Consider the following 10,514-nt stretch of genomic DNA (forward strand, 5'->3'; position numbering starts at 1 on the left):
TACTGTTGTTTTTGATATTATTTCAGAAATAATAGATAAAAGTTGTGCTTCTGGAATGATAGAGATGTGTTCGACAGTATGTTGAACACTCGGGTGTGGTGTGTGTGCTTGTGTGTTTTGTGTTGCACGTGTGTACGTTATGGGCAGTATATTTAGTGCTGTTTCACACTGTGACTCAGTATACATGTTGTGAATCCCTGTAGAAGGTGTAACTGAGGGCATCAGTGTGCCAGAAGTAAACGATAAGGTCACTAAAAGTAAGTATGGGTGCTGTGAAATAGAAGCAACTGTATGGGCAACGCAGGGAAGTGGGAGGCAATTGGGTATCACTCTGCCTGGAATGTGTAAAAGAAAGAACGTGTATTTATATAGCACTTTTCATGACCTCAGGATGTCCCAAAGCACTTTACAGCCAAAGAAGTCCTTTTTTTTTTTTTTTAAAGTGTAGTCGCTGTTGTAATTTAGGAAACATTGCAGCCAATTGCAGGAAATGTTGCAGATGTGTAACCGGTTTTAAGCAAGTACAGAGGCAGAGAAAGTGGGGATGGGAGGAAACAACAAAGAGCAAGGTCTGGGATAGGTTGGAAGGCAGGAGAGATTGAATGACAAAAGGGATGATGGTGCAAGGCAAAAGTGGGTGGTAATGGGACAAGTAAAAAAATTGTACATGGTCCATGTCTCTGAGGCATACAGGAGGGTGGGTATCACTACTGCTCTGTAGACCATGAGCTTGGTGCTGGGTTTGAGGTCCTGGTCTTCAAACACTCTCTCTTCCTCAGGCGACCGAAGGCTGCACTGGCACACTGAAGGCGGTGTTGGACTTCGTCATCGACGTCTGCCCTTGTTGACCATAGGCTCCCGAGGTATCGAAAGTGGTCCACGTTGTCCAAGGCCTTGTCGTGGATTTTGATAATCGGGGCAGTACTGTGTGGCAGGGGCAGGTTGGTAGAGGACCTTTGTCTTACGGATGTTTAGTGTAAGGCCCATGCTCTTGTACGCTTCGGTGAAGGTGTTGATGATGGTTTGGAGTTCGACCTCCGAGTGTGCGCAGACGCAAGCATCATCTGCATACTGTAATTCGACGACAGAGGATGGAACGACCTTGGATCTGGACTGGAGGCGACGGAGGTTGAACAGTTTCCCGTTTGTTCTGTAGATTAGCTCCACTCCAGCGGGGAGCTTACTGAGGGCGAGATGGAGCATTTGCAGCAAGGAAGATCGAGAAGAGTGTTGGTGCGATGACACTGCCTTGCTTGACCCCGGTCCGTACGTTAATTGGGTCTGCGGTGGAACCGTTGGTCAGGATCACGGCTTGCATGTTGCCGTGAAGCAGGCGGAGGATGGTGACAAACTTTTGAAGGCAGCCGAATTTGAGGAGGACACTCCATAATCCCTCACGGTTGACCGTGTCGAAGGCCTTTGTGAGGTCAAAGAAGGCCATATACAGCGGTTGGTGCTGTTCCCAGCACCTCAAAGCACTGGAGAGCTACCACCAACGCTGCCTCCGCAAGATCCTGCAAATCCATTGGCAGGATAGGCGCACCAACATCTGTGTTCTCACTCAGGCCAACATCCCCAGCATCGAAGCTTTGACCACGCTCAATCAGCAACGATGGATGGGTCACATCGTCCGCATGCCCAATACGAGACTCCGAAAACAAGCGCTCTACTCGGAGCTCCAACACGGCAAGAGAGCCCCAAGTGGGCAGAGGAAACGCTTCAAGGACACCCTCAAAGCCTCCTTGAAAAAGTGCAACATCCCCACCGACACCTGGGAATCCCTGGCCCAAGACCGTACAAAGTGGAGGAGAAGCATCCGGGAAGGCGCCGAACACCTCGAGTCTCTGCCGGGAGCAAGCGCAAGGAGCGCATGTCAACCCAAGCATCCCACCCACCCGCCGTCTGCCCCACCTGTGACAGAGACTGTAGGTCCCACATTGGACTCATCAGTCACCTGAGAACTCATTTTTAATGTGGAAGCAAGTCATCCTCGGTTCCGAGGGACTGCCTAAGGAGAAGAAGAACGAAAGAAATTACCACCCCCTTTTGTCTTTGTCTTTCCTGCCTTCCACCCTATCACAGACCTTGCCTTTTGTTCTTTCCTCCCATCCCCACTTTCATGCCTCTGATCTTGCTTAACACCTGTTGCTTCTGTATAGGCCCGGAATTTGCAGTGGGTAATAACAGCGGATGAATGGCTTATGCACATCCTAACGCAGAAATCCTTAAATTTCAGTCAGTCATTCTATCCTCTGACACTGGTTGCGCTGTGCATCGCCCCCACCACCCCCTGGCCCAAGCCGGCAATCAATGTAATCCGTGAAATCAAGGAAACTGACACAAACTTTGGCTTTTTTGCTGTTGAATACCCCATTAAAAGTTAGACCCTTTTGGATTAGGTGTTACTGGGGTATTAAAATCGTATTGACTGCTAAACAAAGGTTACGGTCCTGAAAAACTAATTTTAATTTTGAGGAGTGTCAAATTTATCTATTTTAATTAAAATTAAAAATTTTAAGAAACTTAAAAGAAAAGTTTGTTCATCTTTATTTCAGGATTATCTTTTCCCCATGTGGGAGCCCCCATCTTTGTTTTGCTCTGTGTAACATTTAAAAAAAGTTAGAATCAAAGGAGCTTACTCACTTCCTGGTTCTCGGTCAGTGAGAATTCTGCACTGTGATTGGCTGCTTAGACAGCTTGTTGACGTCACAGCAGCTCGCGCTATGGGATTCCCACTGAACTATGCTGATTTCAACTGCACGTCGGAAAAGCCAAACTTCTCGCCACAGAGATCGCGAGATCTTTGTGGGAAGCTCACTTCAGGGCCAGGGGCAAACGCCTTTGCTTCGCCGCTGACCGCAAATTACGTGCCGACATTTTCCAGTTCTGATGAAAGATCATCGACCAGAAACATTAACTCTGTTTCTCTCTCCACAGATGTTGTCTGACCTGCTGAGTGTTTCCAGGATTTTCTGCTTTTTTAGTGATGCTGGTCGAGGGATAAATGTTGGCCAGGACACCAGGGAGAACTCCTCTGCTCTTTGAAATAGTGCCATGGGATCTTTTACGTGCACCTGAGAGAGCAGTTTAATGTCTCATCCAACAGACGCCACCTCCGACAGTGCAGCACTCCCTCAGATCTGCACGGGAGTGTCAGCCTAGGTTTTTGTGCTCAAGTCCTTGGTGTGGGACTCGAACCTTTCTGACTCCGAGGTGGGGGTGCTACCAACTGAGCCATGGCTGACACTTAGGCTGGAATTTTGCCAGCACTCAGCAGATGGGATGGGTGGTGGGTCAGCTGTGAAATTTAAAATGATTGACGGCGGGTCAGGAACCCGCTGTCAAAACGCGCATGCCTGCATTTCCCAATGTCGGGTCTGCCGGCACTGAGCAGACCCGACGGGCAGCGGCGGGAGACCCAATTCAAATCATTAGTGGTTTGTTTACAGCCACTTAACAATGCTTTTTTCCCCATCTTTTTGAATTTGACAGGTTGCCCACCAGTTTCCTGCTCCTAGTCAGTGAAGCTGAGGTGGAAGGTCACTGGCCATTGAATCAGCTGATGAGTTGACAGCTTCAAATATCAGGTCAAAGCTCCCAGCTGATTTGAGAAATGTCCCTTAACCACAAGCTTCTCTAAACTGCATTTCCACTGCAGAATGCTGCAAGTCTTTACACAAGTCTCCATCCAGTCTGACTTCATTACCTCTCCCACCATTGACAGGTCGCTCCTGTCATCTCTACTTCACCTGTCATCTATTCCATCAGCATCGGTGCACTTTATACTCTCTCACCTTGGTCCTCAGAACCTGACCACGATCAGCCCCAACGCCAGCATCACCAACAACCACACCAACCTTCTCCGTAATTACCTGATGCTGCACAGGACAGAGGGCATCAGCACCCGACCACATTGCTGCCTGGGATGCCAGGGATAGCCTCACCATGGCCAGATTTACTTCACTTGACGCTGCACACCCTGGCTGCCACATGATGCACCAGGTTGGCACCACCCCACACTAACAATATAAAGCATCCCTACAATGCCCAAGCCATTCCTTTCACACGCCTCAGCATTATGTCTCACCATTCATTGCAACTCAGTAAGCCACTTCCGAAGGTGCACACAAATCTGTCCAAGATCGCAAAGTGTTGAAAATAAAGATTTCACACACATTAACAGAAACTTCACATGAACATTGGTTAAAAGCACACAAGTGCCTACCCTTGGGTGTTGTTAGTTGGTATGCTTGCAGTAGGATGAAGGTGAGTGTGAGGGGTGGCTAGTGAGATGGGGATGTGATAGTGTAGATAGAGAGGGATGGGTGGAGGTGCAAGGTAAGTTGGTGTGAGTAAACGTGCAGGAGTAGGGTAGGGAAGGCAGAGTGATGGGGATGCGATGAGTGGTACAGGAGGATGAGGTTGAGTGTGGCTTTGCAGTAACGTTTCATGATCTAATGAGATCATTGAAAGGTTTGCGCCACTGCAGCCTGGTCCTCCTGACGAAATCCCTGCTTGTGCCCTCCTGTGCAATGTGCAGCCGGGCTGCGTTGGTCTCCTGGGGAACTCTTCTGCCCAATGGAAGGGAAGAGAACCTCCCCGAGTGCTGTGACTCCCTTCATAAGCATATGGAGGGAGTCCTGGGATAGCCTGGGTACAGCTGTGCACCTCTGTGCAGCGCTCGTCAGTGTTTGCAGCACCTCAATGCTGTAGAACACTGACAGCACAAATGTCAACGTAAATTTGGACATGGTCCCTTTTAAGGAAACCGGCTGATGACACGTCATCAAATGATGTCATCAGACCTGCTTCCTTCAATTGGCCGAGAAACCCACTGGGTGGACTTAGCAAGCCCAATCAGGGGAAAGTCATGTCGGAGGCCGAATGGAGCCAGCAGCGAGACTGCGACCCGCCGAGGTAGGGAAACTTGCAGCCTGAGCCTTTTAAAAGGAACAATCAACAGATTCAAATAAAAACAGAAAATGCTGGAAACAGGCAGCATATGCTCTGGAACTCCCTCACTAAACCTCTCTACCTCTCCTCCTTTAAGATGCTCCTTAGAACCTACCTCTTTGACCAAGCTTTTGGTCGCTAGCCCGAATTTCTTATGTGGCTCAGTGTTAATTTTTTGTCTTATAACTCTCCTGTGGAGCACCTTGGGACGTTTTACTACATTAAAGGCACTATATAAATTGATTGTTGTTGTATATGTGGAGAGAGAAGCAGAGTTAACATTTCAGGTCGATGGCTTTTCATCAGAACTGGCAGAAGTTAGAGATATAATATTTATAAGCAAGTACAGTCCAAGGAAAAAGCAGGGAGGAGGTTGAAGAAAGGACAAAGGAAGAGGTTTGTGATCGGGTGGCGGGCAGGAGTGTTTAAATGGCAAAAGGGATGATGATGATGCAAAGCAAAAGGGAGTGGTAATGGGACGAGTAAAGAAACAAAAGATGAATCCAGAGGAGCTGTAAATGGTTACAGCTGAATCATTACCAGCACCCGCTGTCCAAGAAAATGGGCGCGTGGTTATGATCGAGTTGTTGAACTCAATGTTGAGTCCTAAAGGCTGTAAAATACCTAATCAAAAGATGAGGTGCTGTTCATTGAGCTTCTGTTGAGCTTCATTGGAACAGTGTAGGAGGCCGAGGTCAGATTGGGAGTGGGATCACATCTGTGAAGGGGACAATTAGACCCAATTATCTGCTGCTTAAGTGAATTTTGTGCGTACAGACTGCAAACTGACGATATGAAAATGACCCTTAATGTAATGCACTCAACAGAATAAGTTTCCACAGGGACCAATGCAGCGATGTTGTACGTAGTTAAGCAGCTGTGTTTATTTACTAATTTGCAGTTTACATTTTCTAAGTGCCATACGCTGAATCTGTATTTACCTACTGCTAACGTTCTATGATAGGCAATTTCCATGTATAAAAAACATTCTCCTTATCTTGTGTTGCGGTCTCAGCTATGGGAAGGCATTGAGCAGCTGACGGCCACTTCCATAAAGGAAGAAGGAAGGTGGAAAAAAAAGGAAGGGGAAAAAAAAAGGTGACACTTTGTGGTAAACCACTGTATTGTATATTGCCACCTCTGGGTGGCGCTGTGTATGGAGGCATGCCTCAGCTGACTCCACCCACCACTGTGTGGGTTTCGTTCAGACCTGTTCAGTCACTCACGAAGAAGCATGGTCTCTTCTTAGCTAATAAAAGCCTTATTCATCTCTTCTTTCGACTCATCACCTTTTATGAAGTAATTGATAAGCGTATCAATTTTATTAGCTAAAAGTTAAATGGCGACACCTGAGGAGCAACAACAGCAACGGATACAGCAGACATTGCTGAGAGCCCTCAGACCACCACGCCTGGACCTCGACCCTCAAGATGTGGGTGCATCAGCCAAGTTTGAACACTGGCTGAGCTGCTTTGAATCCTTCCTCGCAATCTCACAGGTTACAGAGGAGGATCACAAACTGAAAATTTTGACCGCCCAGGTGAGCCATCAAGTATATATGCTAATCCGGGACTCTAATACGTACGTGGCGGCCCTCGAGCTACTAAAAGGGCAATATACGCGCCCAGTGAACACAATTTACGCCCGACACCTCTTGGGATCCCGCAGGCAGCAACCGGGAGAATCGGTAGGGGCATTTGCACGGGCGCTACTGGCACTCTGCAGAGACTGCGATTGTAAAGCGGTAACGGCTGTGGAGTACGCGCAGGGACTCGCCTGTGATGCCTTCGTCAGGGGCCTCCAGTCAGACCACACCCGGCAGAGACTGCTAGAAAGCAAGGAACCCGACCTGAAGACGGCCATTGCCCTTGCGCTCTCGTTAGAGGAGGCCCACCGAAACCTCGAGGCATACCCCCGTAACGGCGCCGAGACATGGCAATCGAAACCGTGGGACACGGGACCGCCGCCCCCGGCACCAACCGCTGCAGCGACCCAACCGAGACAGCAGCCTCCGGTAAGAACTGCTTCGATGCCCAGTAACCAGGCCCAAAAATGCTATTTCTGTGGCCAGTTAAAACATCCCAGAGCGCACTGCCCAGCTAAGACAGCTACCTGCTCGGGCTGCGGGAAGAAAGGCCATTACGCTAACGCCTGCAAGGGGAAGCCAGCCAGCAGCGCAGCGTGCGGGCCGTGGGAGCAGCCATCTTATCCGCCATTTTGTGTACCCCCGGCCGCATGGCATCCGCCGCCATCGTATCCAACGCACTCAACCGCCATTTCGTCACCGGAACCGACCACCGTCTCGGCGGATGACTATAGTGACTCACTAAGCCACATACTGGCCTCCGTGACACTGGATCAAGGCCACCCTCACCATCTATCCAGCTCCATGATGGATATCGCGGTAAACGGCCGCGCCACCAGTTGCCTGATCGACAGCGGGAGCACAGAGAGTTTCGTCCACCCCGACACGGTACGTAGCCACTCCCTCACGATTCTGCCAACGCACCATCGCATTTCTATGGCGTCCAAGTCCCAGTCAATGGACATCAGCGGCTACTGTGTGGTGACCCTGTCAGTAGGGGGCACTGAATATCAAAAATTTAAACTGCTAGTCCTGCCCCGTCTTTGCGCTGCCGTCCTGCTAGGGTTGGATTTTCAGTGCCACCTTAAGAGTGTCACACTAGCATACGGTGGACCCCTCCCCCCACTCACAGTCTGCAACCAACAACTTTTAAATCGCCCGCTGCAAACCACCTGCAGCCTTTCCACATTAAAAGTCCCCCCCCCTCCCCTGTTCGCTAACCTCACCTGCGACTGTAAACCCATCGCTACCAAAAGCAGGCGGTACAGTGCCGGGGACAGAGCTTTTATCAGCTCTGAGGTGGAGCGGCTCTTGAAGGAGGGCATTATCGAAGGTAGCACTAGCCCCTGGCGAGCCCAGGTTGTAGTCGTTAAAACCACTGCAAAACGCCGCATGGTAATCGACTACAGCCAAACCATAAACCGGTACACCCAGCGGGACGCGTACCCCCTCCCTCGCATATCTGATATGGTCAATCAGATTGCGCAATACAAAGTATTCTCCACCATCGACCTTAAGTCAGCGTACCACCAGCTGCCCATCCGCCATGAGGACCGCCAGTATACTGCCTTCGAGGCAAACGGCCGCCTCTACCACTTCCTTAGGGTCCCCTTCGGCGTCACCAACGGGGTTTCGGTCTTCCAAAGGGAGATGGACCGAATGGTTGACCAGAACGCGCTGCGGGCAACCTTCCCCTATTTGGATAACGTCACCATCTGCGGCCACGACCAGCAGGACCACGACGTTAATCTAGCAAATTTCCTCCGTACGGCCCAACGGCTGAACCTAACGTACAATAAGGAAAAATGTATGTTTCACACCAAGCGCCTGGCCATCCTCGGCTGCGTGGTGGAGAACGGAGTCATCGGGCCCGACCCCGACAGAATGCGCCCCCTAATGGAGCTACCCCTTCCCCACTGCCAAAAAGCACTGAAGAGATGCCTGGGGTTTTTCTCCTACTACGCCCAGTGGGTGCCCCTCTATGCAGACAAAGCCAGGCCCCTCATCAAAGCCACCTCCTTCCCCCTGACACCAGAGGCGTGTGCAGCCTTCACTCTTATCAAGAACGATATCGCGAAGGCCGCAATGCACGCGGTGGATAGTCCATCCCCTTCCAAGTGGAGAGCGATGCCTCCGACTTCGCCCTAGCCGCGACCCTTAACCAGGCGGGCAGACCCGTGGCCTTTTTCTCAAGGACCCTCCAGGGCCCCGAGACGAGACACTCCTCCGTCGAAAAGGAGGCCCAGGCTATTGTAGAAGCGGTGCGTCACTGGAGGCATTACCTGGCCGGGAAACGATTTACCCTGCTCACTGACCAGCGTTCAGTAGCTTTTATGTTTAATAATAAGCAGAGGGGTAAAATCAAGAACGACAAGATCTTGAGGTGGAGAATCGAACTCTCCACCTACAATTATGATATCTTGTATCGGCCAGGGAAACTCAATGAGCCCCCAGATGCCCTATCACGTGGTACATGCGCCAACGCGCAGAGTGATAGGCTGCAGTCCCTCCACAATGACCTCTGCCACCCGGGGGTCACCAGGTTTTTCCATTTTATCAAATCCCGTAACCTGCCCTACTCCATCGAGGAGGTCAGGACCATGACCAAGAGCTGCCAAATCTGCGCCGAGTGCAAACCGCACTTCTATAGGCCGGACAGAGCAAGCCTGATCAAGGCCACCCGCCCCTTCGAACGCCTGAGCGTCGATTTTAAAGGGCCCCTCCCCTCCGCTGACCGCAATGTGTACTTCCTCAACATAGTTGATGAGTACTCCCGTTTCCCCTTTGCCATCCCTTGCCCAGACATGACCAGTACCACGGTCATCAAGTGTCTGAATGACATCTTCGCTCTGTTCGGGTTCCCCAGCTATATACATAGCGACAGGGGCTCATCGTTCATGAGCGACGAACTTCGGCAGTACCTGCTAACAAGAGGTATCGCCACGAGCAGGACCACCAGTTACAACCCCCGGGGGAACGGCCAGGTGGAAAGGGAGAACGCGACGGTTTGGAAGGCAGTCCTCTTAGCACTAAAATCTAAGGGCCTTCCGACCTCCCGCTGGCAGGAGGTCCTCCCTGCAGCGCTTCACTCCATTCGGTCACTGCTTTGTACTGCCACTAATGCGACCCCTCATGAGAAAATGTTCGTTTTCCCCCGGAAGTCTACATCGGGAACCTCGCTACCGGCATGGTTGACTTCTCCTGGGCCCGTCCTACTGCGGAGGCACGTGAGGACGCATAAAACGGACCCCCTGGTCGAGCGGGTGCACCTCCTACACGCCAACCCCCAGTATGCCTGGGTGACATACCCAGACGGGCGGGAGGACACGGTCTCCATACGAGATCTCGCACCCTCGGGTACCCCTGAATTACCACCGTTATCCCCCTTACCACCGTTATCCCCCTTACCACTGTTATCCCCCACCACCCCTCCCAACCCAACCCCTGCAGACGGCATGCCAAAGCCCCAGGAATCTTCGCCAACCACCCAGACACCAGACCCGACGTCGGATGCTGCAACACCACCGCCGCCACCACGACGATCAGGACGTCAGACAAGGCCTCCTGATAGACTTAACTTGTAGTACCCTTCACCCCGCCGGACTTCACATTAAACAAGGGGTGAATGTGGTAAACCACTGTATTGTATATTGCCACCTCTGGGTGGCGCTGTGTATGGAGGCATGCCTCAGCTGACTCCACCCACCACTGTGTGGGTTTCGTTCAGACCTGTTCAGTCACTCACGAAGAAGCATGGTCTCTTCTTAGCTAATAAAAGCCTTATTCATCTCTTCTTTCGACTCATCATCTCTTCTTCGACTCATCACCTTTTATGAAGTAATTGATAAGCGTATCACACTTCAGGCTTATTGCAGACCCCCGTAGCAACTGGTCCTGAAGTGGCAACAGCAGATGCCTAGCAGCAGGTTAGTAACTCCCTAGGTTGGCCAAGGTCATGGTGCAGTGGGCAACAAGA

The sequence above is a fragment of the Somniosus microcephalus genome, chromosome 5 (assembly GCF_052327205.1).
Source record: "Somniosus microcephalus isolate GS21.2 chromosome 5, FLI_Smic_1.0, whole genome shotgun sequence".
Taxonomy (NCBI): Eukaryota; Metazoa; Chordata; class Chondrichthyes; order Squaliformes; family Somniosidae; genus Somniosus; species Somniosus microcephalus.